The sequence below is a fragment of the Stenella coeruleoalba genome (genome assembly GCF_951394435.1).
Source record: "Stenella coeruleoalba genome assembly, chromosome: 8".
NCBI lineage: Eukaryota > Metazoa > Chordata > Mammalia > Artiodactyla > Delphinidae > Stenella > Stenella coeruleoalba.
The window spans coordinates 36903396-36919190 of NC_137154.1; the positions used below are offsets into that span (position 1 = coordinate 36903396).

Here is a 15795-nt window from a genome sequence, read left to right on the forward strand (position 1 = left end):
GCAGACCCCTCAGGCTCAACAGGGAGGGTCCGCTTCCTGGCTCCATCGTGTAGTTGCTGGCAGGACTCGGTTCCTCACGGCGAGGAGCTGAGGCCTCCGTTTCTCAGGAGCTGCTAGATGGAGGTCACCCTTATTCCCTGCAGTGTAGGTCTCTCCATAGAGCATCTCATGGCATGGCAGCTCGCTTCACCGGAGTGAGTGAGAGGGAGAGAGAGATAGAGACAGAGCAAGAGACACAGAGAGCTAGCAAGATGGAAGTCACAGTCTTTTCTGACCTAATCAGAAGTGACATCCCACCACCTGGGCTCTGTTCCCTTTCTCAGAAGCAAGTCACTAGGCCAGCTACACTCAAGAAGAGTTGGGAATCACACAGGGCTGGGACCACCAGGAGTCACAGCTGTCATGTTCCTTCACACCCCCATCCCAAAGCTAAGCTCCACGACAGCAAGTACCTTATCTGCCTTGTTCACCTCCCTGCCCCAGAGACTGACACATAATAGATGCTCGACATATATTTTTAAATGAATGAATGAGGTAAGCTCTAAGCTCTGTGTTCCCAGCGCTGCACTGTAGAATGCATGCTTGTTAAATGAATGGGTGAATGAATGATCTGAATGTCCCTTGGTGAACACTTGACACTGTCACTATTAAAAATAAATTTAACAGACTGAGTGGCTTAGTGGGTACCATAAACAATTAAGATTTTTTCAGTCCTAATTGCCCATAAATCCTGTTTCCCAACTGTGTGTCCATGAGGCCATTTAGAAGATGCTTCAAGAACTGAGGAGTCCCTCTGGAAGACACGTGGCAAGAGAGCCCACCGCCCCTAGAGAAAGGGACAGAAGGCAGACCTTTACCCTCTTGCCAGGCCGTGGAGGGGGCTCGCGAGAGTTTAAATTTGCGTAATTGTTTCCCCTCCGCTGGCTCCCCTCCCTGTTAGGGCTGATGTCCTGGAGACGCCTTTTCCAGTGACGAGTATATTGTCAACCCAGATAAGATCTGTGCGCCAGGCTGACTGGCAAGCCTCTTACACCACAAAGAACGCCCCAGGTGAGCAACTTTGGGGACCTGGAGGAGGAGACTGGTAAGCACGTGTTCTCCCCGCCCCCGCCCTGGCTGTTAATTGCAAAGGAGAGCGGCAATAAATTATACTGAAAACAGATGATCACCTCGAGCTGCGTTTATTAAAGAAATAACAAACGGCACGATGCCAGCATGGATGAGTCTCACTGTAGCCAGTGTATTTATTTCACCCAGAAGAAGCCTGTCTGGGCTGCTTTTAAGCCTGATAAACTCATTATGCTAAATTTCAGCCCCCATTGCACTGAGGCTTTTCTATATGTTAATTCATTTTAGTAAATTATTTTGTTTGGCTGAAGGAATGCATGTCTCTATCATTTGATAATTGGGAGGGTTACTCCATGTGATTAATAGGAATCATAAACGAATACTGAGAGTATAATAAAGAGGGTTGTGGGGAGGCGGGAAAGATCCTCCCCCACCCCGTCCCCTCCCTCCTTTTCCTCTCAGAATTAGGAACTCCGGACTTGGAATAGGAGAGACTGCCTTTCTTCTCCGTCCCCGCCCCCGCCTGCCCAAGATCCAATTCTGATACACAGCATGCTTCTCTCTGGAGCTCTGAAATGTGCCTCTGTGTGTCTGTAGGTAAGAGGAGAGAAAGGGAGAAGTTGAGAGAGGAGCTGGAGAGACACATAAAGACAGAGGCAAGAATTTGAGGGTTCTTCCAGGCCAGAGGCTCCCAAATGCCCATCTGCATCCCAACCTATCCCTTCCATGTTGACCAGTGAAGTTTTCACTAGTCCTCAGTGAAATGAGAACTATAGAAACAATGTAGTAGCTTTCCCACCAAGCCAAAATGCACCGCAATTTAAAAGAATTCTGGGATCATCCTTCACATAACCGGAGTGTTAAAAACATCCTTTTGTGACATGAGTATTGGTCATCCTGTTCTCCCTTTCCTTACTGAGAAAACAAAAAACTGGCCAACTCTTTTTTTTTTTTTTTTTTTGGCACTTTTCATTTAGAAATTGATCAGTCTGTGAAAACCAAGGTCCTAGAACCTCTGCTTTTAGACCAGAGCCTTTCAGCCTCAAGACTTCCAAATCTGATTTTTCTGGGCTATTTCCTTGTTTATTAAGTGGTGAAACTGATTAACCTAGGTATTAATCCAGCAATTCAAAAATATCACTTAAGCACTACTCTGTGCTATTCTTAGCAGTGATGATAAAGTTGATGGTGCGCTTTAACAAATAACTAGTCAATTCCGCTGAAGGAGTGTTAACCCTGTAAATGTGGAGGTTTGCTGTGCGTGACTAAGGCGACGACCACAGTGCCCGGTTCTTGGTAAGGGATCAACGAAGTGTTTCTTGACTGAAGGAAGGAACGTATCAATACCACACGTAGTTGTGAGATAACAGATATAAAGGCTCTTGACATATTCCAATGTTGTTGCTGTCCTTGCTTCTGCCAAGAAACGGACCTTTAGGCCCCACCAGGGCCAGCTGGGAAGCCCTACGTCATCAGTGCCCCCAAGGAGCCTCGTCAACTGGCACCCCACTATCATTCCAGACATGCCGGCCACCAGGGGCACCTTGGCTCTTCCCCTCCCTGCCACCCCCAAACCCCAGACCTGCTCCCTGACCCCACCCAGCCTTCTCACTTCTGACCTTTCCCAGCCCTGCCCACCCTCACCTGCTCTGGCCTCGGGGTCCACCGTCCAGCCTCAGGGTTTCCCCCCCAAAACGCCCTCACCTACTGGAATCTTCTTCCGGGACCGGGGCACGTGGTTTGGGCAAAGGATGTCGTGGCTCTGGCTGCCTCCTGCCATACATGCCTCCTCTCCCCTAGGAAGCCAGTGAATCTAACAAAGTACAAGTCCCGAGGCCTGGCAGGTGCCAGCAAGCTAGGCTGGGATCGTTGTTCCTCCCAAAAGCTAGAGGTTGCATACCCGGAAGCTGCAGAGCAGTAAAAGCTTCCAAACGCATTCATTCACTCAGCAAATAAGTTCAATTTGTTCCTGATAGACACCAGTCACTGTGAGAGGCACTGGGCATACAGCAATGAACAAATAAGCAAAACCCCTGCCCCCATGATGCTTGACTTCTAGCAGACAGACACAAACACATATACGATATAATGCCAGGAAGTGAACGGTGTCATGAAAATGAAGCAGGACAAGGGGGTAAGGTGGCAGAGAGGGTCTCTCTGGGGAGGTGACAGTTGAGACAGAAAGGCATTCCAGGCAGAGGAGAGGGAACAGCAGGTGCAAAGGCCCTGAGGCCCAAGCATGCTGGAATGTTTTAGGAATGGTCAATGTAGTAAGCCCTAGACGGGCTGCAGAGTGGAAAGAGCAAGGATAATGGGCCGCCAGTTCATGTGGCTCTGGTGGACAATTGTGAGGGCTGTGGATTTATTCTGGGTGGTTAGGGAACCAATAAGAAATTTTCTGATCAATCAAAAGCAAGGGGAGGCTGGAGCTGAGGCCTGGCCTGACCAGCCACATAGTCATAAAAGAGGCAGCCTGTCTTCAGAAAATTCCTTCCAGGCTCTTCCTCCTCCTTTACCCTCCAGCCTCACCTGACACCCTTCTCACCCACCCCCGTGAAGTCTCTTGTTGTCTCTCATTCTCACTTCTCACTTGGTCACTGACCCATCAGCAAACAGTGCTGGAGGTGGGGGGTGGCCATCATATGCCAGGCACTGCGCCATATCCGAGGTTGGTTATTCAGATAAACAGCCAGAAGAAAACCTGGTTTAGCAGAGACAGTACCAGATGCAGGACCACAGGAGCTGGTTCTAGTCGAGCTTTGCCATGTAATAGCTGTGTGACCTTGCACAAGTTACTTAATCTTTCTGGGCTGTCTCTGTCTTTAAATGGCAACTGTAACCACTGCTCTGCTAACCGCATGTGGTAGTGAGGAGCCGTAGTGAGGAGCCGGTGTGACAGTGCTTCAGGTAAACTATGGAGTGATGCACCCTTGTCAGCTGCTTATCATGGGGATAATGGAGGATCATTTGTTTTTCTCAGTAAGTCAATCATCAAATATTGGTTTAGAGACTTCTCTGATGTGGGCCAGTCTCTGAGCTAGGCCCTGGGGCTCCATCAGTGAACTAGACAGGCCTGGCCCTGGCCTATGGGGCGTTTACTCAAATAGTATTTGCTTTACAGCTGTGGTCAGTTTATCAGCGCTCAGGGAGCTCTGGGGGACCGTATCCATCCAAGGGGTCAGAGTTGGCTAGGGCTCCTCTGAGGAAATGTCTGTGTCACCTCTCTTGAAGACCACATTTGCCATTTTGCAGAGTGGCCCGTGGAACAAATCACCTTTCTCCATAGAAGCGCCCATCCCTGCAGCCCAGCAACAGACAGCAAGCCAGGCGACCAGGAATTCCGTCCTAGTTCCACCATGCCACGTCAGTTTGTAACTTTGGACACATCCCTTCTGCCCTCTGGGTCTCCGGGTTCCCAGTCAGTCACAGGAAAGGCAGCAGAAGCCAAGTTTTCTTAAACCTTCAGTTGTCCTGGAACCATCCTCATGACTTTTGCCCCATATACCCCTTCCACCTTCAATTCACTTAATTTTATTTAACAGTTACTTATACAGTGTTTAGTATGAGCTGGTAAACGTTCTAAGCGCTCTATAAGTATTAGCTCATGTAACCATCCAAACACCCTTAGGAAATGGCTCCTATTTTACAGATAAGGAAGCTGTCGCAGAGTGAAGTCTCCGCCCATCACTCCACAGCCAGTGAGGGTGGAACCGGGAATCCCACCCAGGAAATCTGGCTTCAGAGTTCACGCTCTTAACTATTATAGTATGCTGCTTCTCTAAATAGTTTTTTAAACCAATTCATCTTTATGTCAACTTCTTTTTTAAAAACTTTGTATCGTGGCCATCAATTGAAAAGCTATATGACTTGCCATAAATAGAAGAGACACATTAAAATGCATGGCTAGGGCTTCCCTGGTGGCGCAGTGGTTGAGAGTCCGCCTGCCAATGCAGGGGACACGGGTTCGTGCCCTGGTCCGGGAAGATCCCACATGCTGCAGAGCGGCTGGGCCCATGAGCCATGGCCGCTGAGCCTGCATGTCCGGAGCCTGTGCTCCGCAACGGGAGAGGCCACAACAGTGAGAGGCCCACGTACCGCAAAAAAAAAAAAATGTATGGCCATTACATTTAAAACTCAGTATTTCCCCCAATGAGGTATCACCTCACAGCAGTCAGAATGCCCATCATTAAAAAGTCTACAAATAATAAATGCTGGAGAGGGTGTGGAGAAAAGGGAACCCTCTTGCACTGTTGGTGGGAATGTAAATTGATACAGCCACTTTACAGAACAGTATGGAGGTTCCTTAAAAAACTAAAAATAGGGCTACCATATGATCCTGCAATCCCACTGCTGGGCATATATCCGGAGAAAACTCTAACTCAAAAAGACACATGCGCCCCAATGTTCATTGCAGCACTATTTATAATAGCCAAGACATGGAAGCGACCTAAACGTCCAGTGACAGATGAATGGATAAAGAAGAATGTGGTATATAAATCTCTATATACGCACATACAATGGAATGTTACTCAACCATAAAAAAGAATGAAATAATGCCATGTGTAGCAACATGGATGGACCTAGAAATTATCATTCTAAGTGAAGTAAGTCAAACAGAGAAAGACAAATATCATATGATATCACTTATATATGGAATCTAAAATATGATACAAATGAACTTATTTACAAAACAGAAACAAACTCACAGACATAGAAAACCAACTTATGGTTACCAAGGGGGAAAGTGGGGGGAGTGATGGGAGGGATAAATTAGGAGTTTGGCAGACACAGTATACAAGCTACTGTGTATAAAATAAACAACAAGGGCCTACTGTGTAGAACAGGGAACTATATTCAATATCTTGTAATGAACTATAATGGAAAAGAATATGAAAAAGAATATATACATGTATATATATATGTGTGTGTATAACTGAATCACTTTGCTGTACACCAGAAACTAACACAACATTAAAAATTAACTCTACTTCAACTTTTAAAAACTCAACACTTCTCCATGTGACTCCTAAGATCATCTCACAGACCACCAGAGGACACCTAGGAACACCTAGGGGGATGCGCTAACGGTCTTTCCAGAGCCATTACACAGTGATCTTCTGTCACTTCCAGGCACCTGCAGGCTTCCTGGGGAGAAGCTTAGAGGCAGATGGCCTTTCCTCTCTGGCCCCCCTCTCCCGCCCACAGGATGCCACTCAGCCACGCACACTCTGAGGACTTCCAGGGGATTCGAGGCTTTGATGACTCACCTGCCTCCTCCCCCGCATGTGAAGCACCCACTCAGGGGTTGGTGATGCCCCAGCCCGAGGATCCCTTTGCACGCTGCTTTCTCAAAAGACAACCTACTGGAGGTGTGTCCAACCTCCTGCCAGAGTAATGGACAATTCGCCATTGTCCACGCTCCACGGGGACCCTTCAGGGAACGCCAGCCCCAAGTGCAGGTGCAGGTGCAGGGGTAGGCGAGGGTGGGTCCTGCCATTGCTACCTGGGCCCCTGCCAGAGAGGAATTCTCAGGATAATGGGCGTAAACCACACTTCTGCAGCTGTACCACTTTGCAGACCGGTGTTTGTCCCACCACTCATCCCCCTGCCCTGTGCCAGGCTCTTTATTATAAAACAAGGATGTCTTGTATTGACAGTGGAAGGGAAGAAAAGTGGGGAATGGATGGCATGGGACGAAACTGTCCCCCACTGAACAGTTTTAACTTGGAGTACAAATTCATGCGGGGAAGATATAAAGGTTTGGGGAACCCAATTCTGTGAATGCCAGTGAGCAGGGGGCTGGCAGCTTGTGGTGCCCCACTGGTCCTCGATCACAGGATGTGGCTGAACCACAGAAGTGAGAGAAGCTGACCTGAAGCCCCCAAAATTAAGTGAGTGTGTGAACTTGAGCAAGGCATTTATTCTCTTTTGGCCTCCGTTTCTTCATCTTCGAAACAGGGATCGTATCCTGGGCCTGCTCAGCTCAAGGGGCCATTGTTGGGACTGAAGGAGATGGTGGCTCAGCACATGTCCCGGGAGAAACAACGCTCCCCGTGGATGTGGGAGGCTGAGAGGACGAGGCGCTAACCACCAGCACCAGCTGACATCTGGTGTCAGGGGCAAAGATGGTCGGTTTCAGGTTCACCCTCTGAACATGAAGGCATGGTCCTGCCCACCTCAGTGTCTGTAATAATTTGTCAAATGGGGCATCGTTTGACCTCTAAGATAACCAGACTTCTCAGGAGGGCAGGATGCCAATGAAATGAAGTCTTGACTTAAGCAGAGTTGAAAATAGGTTCCAACTCCTTGTTTTGTTCTGGAATGAAAGAAAGGTTTGATTCCCATTATAACTAGTTTATCAAGTGAGATTTGACTTGTCAGGGAAGATGGGGGCATGCAGACAACTTTAAATCAGTTCAAATTCCAATAGATGGCAGACACTTGGGTTAAGTTAAGCTTCCAAGCAGGAGGATTGTTTGCCCCGGTTTAGGTTTAGGGTGTGTTACATTTGGGGTTCCCTGGCCTTTTGTAATGGGGTTTGGCTGAGCAAGTGACATTCGTCACACTGTGCTTTTCCAGTATGTTTGCAAGTCAGTATCCATTTGGTAGATGACATTCAGATTTGGCTATGACTACTAAGGGAATAAGCTGCAGAACTACTTACCCAGACACACAGAAGGAGCACCCACCCTCTGCTTCATTCATTCACTCACCCATTCATTCATTCACAAACATTTATTAAGCTCCCACTGTGCCAGCATTCTCCCTAATGCTAGGAAAATGAAAGTAAGACTTAGTATCTGACCTCAAGAAGCTCATGGTCAGGTGAGGAACAAGCCTGTAGAGAAATACGTTACAATGTAGCATGTCAAGAGTGATGGTCAGAGACTTCCCTGGTGGCCCAGTGGTAAAGAATCCACCTTGCCATGCAGAGGACACGGGTTAGATCCCTGGCCAGGGAACTAAGATCCCACATGCCGCGGGGCAACTAAACCCACGTGCCACAACTACTGAGCTTGCATGCCTCAACGACAGAGCCCATATGCCGCAAACTACAGAGCCCACACGCTCTGGAACCCACACGCCACAACTACACAGCCCATGCGCCCTGGAGCCTGTGTGCCACAACTAGACAGAAGCCAGCGCACCACAACAAAGAGTCCGTGTGACACAACGAAAGCTCCTACATGCCTCAACAAAGCCCTCACATGCTGCAACTAAGACCCAATGCAGCCAAAATTAAATTAAGTAAATAAATAAATAGTAAATCTTTAATCTTTTTTTTTTTTTTTTTTTTTGTGGTACGCAGGCCTCTCACAGTTGTGGCTTCTCCCGTTGCGGAGCACAGGCTCCGGACGCGCAGGCTCAGCAGCCATGGCTCACGGGCCCAGCCGCTCCGCGGCATGTGGGATCTTCCCAAACCGGGGCACGAACCCGTGTCCCCTGCATCGGCAGGCAGACTCTCAACCACTGCGCCACCAGGGAAGCCCAGTAAATCTTTAAAAAAAAAAAAACAAAACAGTGATGGTCTAGGCCTATGCATGGAGCAGGACAAAGAATCGAAGCAGCGGTGCAGTCCAGAAAGTCTTCATGGAGGAGGTGGCCTCTCGTCTGTACTTTGAAAGATGAGCAGAGGTTCACCAGCTAAAGACACTTACTACATTCTGATTCTTACATATTTACCAGTGCAAGTGTTTATTTCTACACAAGCATGTGTGTGCGAGTGAGCACACATGCAACATAGAATATCCACACAATAAGGTGGGACTTGGTCCGTTCACTGCTACATCCCCAGAACCTAGAACGATGAATGGCAGGTATTTGTCAAATGAATGATAGAAGGACATATTCTAGTCAAAGAGCACAGCATGTTCAAAGTGCGGAACCAAGTTAAAAAGGACAAAGAAGACGGTTTCCATTGATGATGGAAGAGAAATCCTGTAGGCTGGCTCAGGAATGGGTAGCTGCTCAAACCAGCGGGCAGAGGGTTTACAAAGGAGGAAGTCACCTGACAAGGAATGTAGGGGACGTAGCTGAGGCTTTCAAAGGGCCATATTTTTAAGAAGGGTTCAGATTCCCCACCCCACCCCCACACATACTCGATTTTTGCACTAAATTTGCCTGGAAATTGGCAGGCAGAGAAGGCTGGCACCAGCCATAGGGCAAGTGCATTAACCAGACAGTGAGAAAAACAAAGCAGAGAAAGGACTGTTGACACCAGTTGAATATTTAAGAACAAAGCCAACATGTGCGGAGCTGTTACAGGGTGCTGGGTTTTGTCCTAAGTGATTTTTCTGCACTAACTCATTTGTCCACCTGTGAAATCTATGAGGTGAAGTGTTATTATTATCATCTCCATTATTACCGATGAGGCAGCTGAGGCACAAGTTAAGAAACCGGCCCAAGGTCACCCAGCCAATAGGTTGGTGGTATTTCTTTACTGAGGCATCTGAATGGAAAGCTCTGTTCTAGCCACCTGAGCAGAAGTGCTGTGTCACACAAAGCTGGCTCTGCTACCCCAGGGAAGTTTGGCACAAGGCTTGCTCATGCCAGGGACGCAATCGATTGTGGTTTCCCTTGACCTGAAGAAAATCCTGTGATAAAAAAAATTCACCATGAAATAATGCCATTTGCAGCAACATGGATGGACCTAGAGATTGTCATACTGAGTGAAGTAAGTCAGACAAATATATGATATCACTTATATGTGCAATCTAATAAAAGGGAACAAATCAACTTCTTTACAAAACAGAAATAGAGTCACAGATGTAGAAAACAAACTTATGGTTACCGGGGGTAAGGGAGGGGGAGGGATAGATTGGGAGATTGGGATTGACATATACACACTACTATATATAAAATAGATGACTAATAAGAACCTACTATATAGCACAGGGAACTCTACCCAATACCCTGTAATGGCCTATACGGGAAAATAATCCAAAAAAGAGTGGATATATGTATAACTGATTCACTTTGCTGTACACCCAAAATTAACACAACATTGTAAATCAACTATACTCCAATAAAAATTAAAAACGAAAAAGTAAATTTTTAAAAATTAAAAAAAAATTTTTTTTCTCTGCCAAAGGAAATATGAGGAAAAAGAAAATTCACCACCTGCAGCCCTGGTCTGGCTTCCTGATCTTGGAAAGCGCTTCCATCCTTCCCTCCTCTCACAAAGGACTCAAGGAAATGTGTCCTAAAATGTGATGAACAGTCACCAAGGGACATTAACAAACTAGGAGAAACTTTCACCCTTGCCGGGAGTTGAAAAACACAAATTAGAATTAGATAGTCTTTTCACCTGTCAAATTAGAAAAGATTTTTTTAAATGATAACATCTAATGCTGGCAGGTATGGAGTAAAACAGGCATTTTTACATCCTGCTGGTAACAGTGCACATTGATTGTACTTCTCTGGAAAACAGTTTGGCCGTGTCCAGTCAATTCTTGCTATTCCCTGTAGTTACGTTTTATGAAGTCACCGCGAACACAGAATTACAGTGAATACTGAACCGTAGTTCCTAGGGGGAATACAGGGTTAGGTTACTGGGAGCCTCTGGTCACAACACTTTTGTCAACCAATCGATACGTACCTTGTTTTACATGTGTCTCTATTTAAAAACACCACTTCAATATACTATATATTGTTGATTCGTTAATATTGGACTCACAGCCAACAGCACTATAAGCCAGGCCTGAATGAGGCTCACCAAACACACGTATTCTCTGTGTAAAGCACATCACAGCCTTCCCGTGCTTACAAACACTAGACAGCACTCTAGCACAACACGTGGGGGACATTTTAAACAGCAAAGTCACCAACAGAAAGCACAGAAGATGCAAAGAGCATGGCCCTGAGAAGACCATGTGACGGACACTACAGTGTAAGGGAAATGAGGAGGCAGAACATCTCAGCTGGAAACGTGCATGATGGAGACTCAAATTTTTCCACTCTGCGCATGTCAGCAAATGACTGTAAAAGCCCAGCGAGCATTGATTTCGAAGTTACAAGTCAACCTTAGCAAGTAGGTGAATTTGCAAATCCGCGAAAAATGAGGATCCACAGTATCTATTAAGAACCTAAAAAGCTCAGCTGCCTTGAAAAGGACACAGGTGACACAAATACAGACTTGATTTCACAAGTGCCTTCTGACCTGATCCTATTGCAGCTGAAAAAGATCCCTCTGAAACAGAGTCGGGGCCTGACTGGTAAGTACCGTGCATTTCAGGCTGAGAACTGCAGTAAGGAGAATTAAAGGCCCCCCACTTGGATTTGGGGAGGGGGAGCATCACAAAGCCAGGCACAGGCTCCTCTGCCTCCTCACAGACTCTAGGCTCTGTCCTCAGGGAAAAGTTCCCACTAAGGACCAAGCCCTTCTCAAGTCTGTGCCAAACCCATGGTCCTTGTAATGGCCTGGAGGTCAAGGCCCCTTCTCCCATTCTGACTTACCTCCTGCCCCCTCTCACTTTGACTTGTTTCTGTCCCACTGGTCTCCTTGCTGTTTACTTGAACGCACCAGGCAGGGTATGATCCCACCTCAGGGCCTTTGCACTTGCTGTCTGCCCCCCCTAGAACTCTTCCTCCCGAGAGTCAATTGGGTCTTTCCCTCACCTCTTTCCTCTCTGCCCAGTGGGGCTTTCTCTGCCTGCCCCCACCCATCTCTCCACTCTCTCTCCCCTGTTTTATTTGTCTTCATAGCTGTTATCATCTGACTTATTCATTTCACTTGTTCATTTATTGTTATCTCTCCCCACAAAAGCTGAGAAAAGGGGGTTTTATCTTTTTTTTTAACCCCATATTCCTAAAAGAAGGCCTAGCACATACTAGGCACTCAATAAATATTTGTTGATCAAACGAATGAAATGAATGTCAGATACTAGTAGTATAGTAATAGGAATTAACATTTTTGCACCACTCACCGTACTTGGGTGCTTTACACGTTTCTTCATTGGTGTCTCAAAGCTTTAACAGGTGAGCACTCTTTTGCCCATTTTATAAGTGGAAGCACCAAAGCACAGGGAGATAATACACTTCAATTAAGATCAACCAGTTATTGAGATTGGGCTGCAATAAAGGCCAGATTTTTCTAATTCTACAGCTTCTACACCAATGTTTTTCAAACTATCTGTGGTGAAGGACCAGTTGGGTGTCTTTTTTCTCAGTCCATCCCAGACTGATAATAGAAAAATAAAGTGGAAAAAAGTATAAGATACCCTCTGCACTTGGATGGCACAGCAATATTAAAGTTTTAAACACTTGCAGTGTTTGTATTTATCTCACCACAGACTGGTAGAAACAGTTCCACCCAGACGGTACTGAGCAGCTCTGCACGTACACCTAAAGAACCAAATAGTCCTGAGTTTCCAGGTGGCCTGGGGACTGGGGCTGAGACTCCATGAGAAAAGTTCGTAATCCCTTTCCCATGTAGGGAACCTGAAAATTTCACAAATCAACCTTCCTTCATTTGACCCCTGCAGTTCTGTGAGGTGGGAAGTAGCTTTTCTCATCCTCAAGATTCAGGTAAGAAGACCTGCTTTTCCCTCTGCCCAGGGCCCCTTCCCTGGGCTCTTCCCTCATCAGCCTTGGCGTCTCGGCTCAGCATCACTTCCTTAGAGCGCCCCCTGGCCAGCCACCCCCCCCCAGCCCCCCCCACGCCCCGCCAGATACCACCTCTGACCCGCTCTGTTAACACACCCTATTTATTTCCAGCACAGCACTCATCACTACCAGAAATTGTCTTTCTTTTTCCTACGTGTTTACTTGTCTACTTTCCCTCTTCCCTCTTCATGAAACTCCAGGAGGGCAGAAACCTCCTCAGTTCATCGGTCTCTCCCTAGTACCTGGCACAGAGTCAGGCTCCCTGAAAGATGTGTTGAAGGAACGCAGTAAAAAAAAAAAAACAGAGTGGTTAACTAGCTTACCTAAGGTCAAAATAAAGCAAGTGTAGGAGCTGGAAAGCAAATCCATTCAGTCGTTCATCAGATAATGTTTCCGCGTCTCCTCCTGAGTCAGCCATGGGGCTGTGCGCTGGGGTCGCGGTGGTGGGCAAGAGACGCAAGGTCTCTGTCCTACGGGGGCTCACAGGGCTCAATTTCCAAACGCGGTGCTCCTCCTCCCTGCCTTTCTGGCCCTTTCTAGTTTCTTTCACCTGTACGTGCTTTTCTGCCTGCAAACACTTCGTCGAGTGTTATCGTGTAAGCAGGGAACTTTTTTACACCTGTTTTTGCCAGAAAAAATATATTTGAATTGGAAATAAACAGTGAGTAATTCTTTAGGATAGTATGTCCCATGCAATTACAGGCATACTTATTCTGAGAAATTATTCATTGTTTATCTGAAATTCAAATGTAACTGGATGTTCTGGGGTTTTCCTTCTTTTCTTCCTCTAAATCTGGTAACATGACACATTTTACAGATGAGGAAACTGAGGCTCAGTGAGAACAACTGACGTAAGTGACTGGCCACAAGGGCACACAGCCAGTGGGAGAACCAGAACTCGCCTTATCTGCTGTCCAACAATTAGCTACGTCCTCATCCTCTCTCAGAGACCCTGTGTTTCTGCGCCCAAGCCAATCCCTGCATAGCTGTCTAAACCCACGCACTGTGAAGGTGATCTTGCAGTTGAGATGTCTCCTTGGCCTCCAGCAAGTTTCTATGTCTATATGTAATCATTTTTAGTAAATCTTTTTCTGATTACAAACATACAGACGGGCAACATGTTCACCCAATTTAATATTGCACACCAATGAAAAAGAACTGACTTCTGCTACACAAAACAACAGAACAGATTGGTGAGTTTTTATGTATTTATACACATCAGCTTAAAGAAATATATTGAACAATAATCCAGACACAAAAGAAGACATCCTGTATGATTCCATATATATATAAAGTAAAAAATTAGGCAAAACTAATCCATGGTGATAGAAGAGTCGTTCCTAGCAGGAGAGGGGTTACTGGGAAGGGACCCAAAGGAATGTTGGGGGCTTGGGTAATGTATATCTTGATCTGGGTGGAGATTACTTATATATAAATATGTAAATCCAAGCTGTTTGCTTACAATTTACATATTTTCCCTTTGTAGGTTATACTTCAATGAAAAAGTAAATACAAACAAGAAAGTTAATAGATGCCCATTGTAAAAACTGAATAAAGTACAAACAAGTATGAAAAAAACAAAACCAAACCATCTGTATTCCCACCACTGGGAGAGATCACCACTAACATCTTAGAGAGTATCCTACCAGATCTTTTCTCAGTAGCATTTCCTAAGAAAGGAATTTGGGACCTAAAACCAATCACTGGAGGTGCTAATTTATTTAGGAGCCTGAATTTCCTATACATGTCTTTCACTTACCCAGAAAGCCGTGAAACGAGTAGATTTAATTTGACCATTTTAGAAGAGCATGGAACAATTAACAGCAAATAAATGGAATTAAAATCAAATTGAATACAGCCTTTCAATGATATGACTTAGAATCTGATTTTAAGTACAGTAATGAATATAAAATGAAAGCTTAGCATGTGGAAGGCTAAAGGGCTCTTGAGCGTCCTGTGACCCAGAATGTCACCTACTGGTCACAGTCTGTAATAACATCCCGCCACCCCATTATCTAAATGTATGGGCTTCCTACTGAGAAGCCTCAAAATAATACCTCTTTTTTTTCTATGAGTTTATATATCTCTCCCAAGAGCTTCCCAGACACATTTGCTTCCATAGTGAATTGCACAGTTCCTAGCACGTAACAGTTTGTTGAATGAATGAACGAAAGGATGGATAGACGGTTGGATGGTGGATGGATGGATAAACAGATGGACATTATTGTGCGTTGTTGTGAAATGAGGAAATAATCTCTGCCCTACCCAGCTCACAGGAGTTTTTTGGTTTATTTTGTTTTTAATAAAAATGATTTGATACACAGAGTGAAACGATTACCATAGTCAAGCTAATTAACATATCATCTCACAGTTACCTGTTTGTGATGAGAACACCTGAATTCTATTCTCTTAGCATATCTCCAGTATTCAACACAGCACTGTTAGACTAGCCATCGTGGTCTCTAGACTTATTCATCCCACGTAACTGCAACCTTGTACCCTTTGACCAGTGTCTCCCGATTCCCCCCACCTCCGCATCCCCAGTAACCACCGTTCTACTCTCTCTGTGCTCAACTATTTTAGATTCCACATATAAGTAAGAGAATGCAATTTGTTTCTTTCCTCAGAGGCTTTTTTGGGAGAGTGAATAAGACAGCCCTTGGGGGAGGCCAGATGAACGTGAGGGATTTTTATGACAACCCAACGCCAGGGGGTGGAGGAGTCCAGTGGTGACCAGAGTGAGCAGTGAGGCTGCAGAGACAGGTACTGCGTGAAAAACAGGAAGCTCAAAGAAATGTGAAATGTCTCGAACCAGATACTCCACAGGCACCTGACAGCTTTTAGCTATTTTCCCTTTCGTCCTCCTCCTTGCAGCCCAGTTCACAAATCCCTGCACAGGACCTGAGGGGCTAAGAGCAGAGATTTGCTCTTTTGGGGGCTCACTCAGAGGGTAGGTAACGTTCAATGTTTGTCTGCTGTCAGTTTTTGAAACAGGCCAGGGTCACTGTGCTTGCGGACGTGAGCTGGCCCGTCAAAGCCCTCCCTGAGTTAAGAAAAGTGGTTTCTGAGCCACTGTCAGGCTGCCTGATGGCAAGGTGCCCATCTGAGCGTGTCCACTGTGAC

General features: G+C 46.0%; 1 protein-coding gene across 2 annotated transcripts in view; it reads right to left on the bottom strand.

Moving 5' to 3' along the window:
- Window positions 1-13326, bottom strand: part of NAV2 (neuron navigator 2) — an 840045-nt gene extending 826719 nt beyond the window's left edge. Inside the window, exon 1 of one of the 2 annotated variants that reach the window (XM_079930286.1) lies at window positions 12996-13326. The gene's annotated coding sequence lies outside the window, so the exon portion shown is untranslated. The remainder of the gene's footprint in view (window positions 1-12995) is intronic. The other variant, XM_079930288.1, reaches the window with a different exon arrangement.
- Between the last annotated feature and the right edge of the window lie 2469 nt (window positions 13327-15795).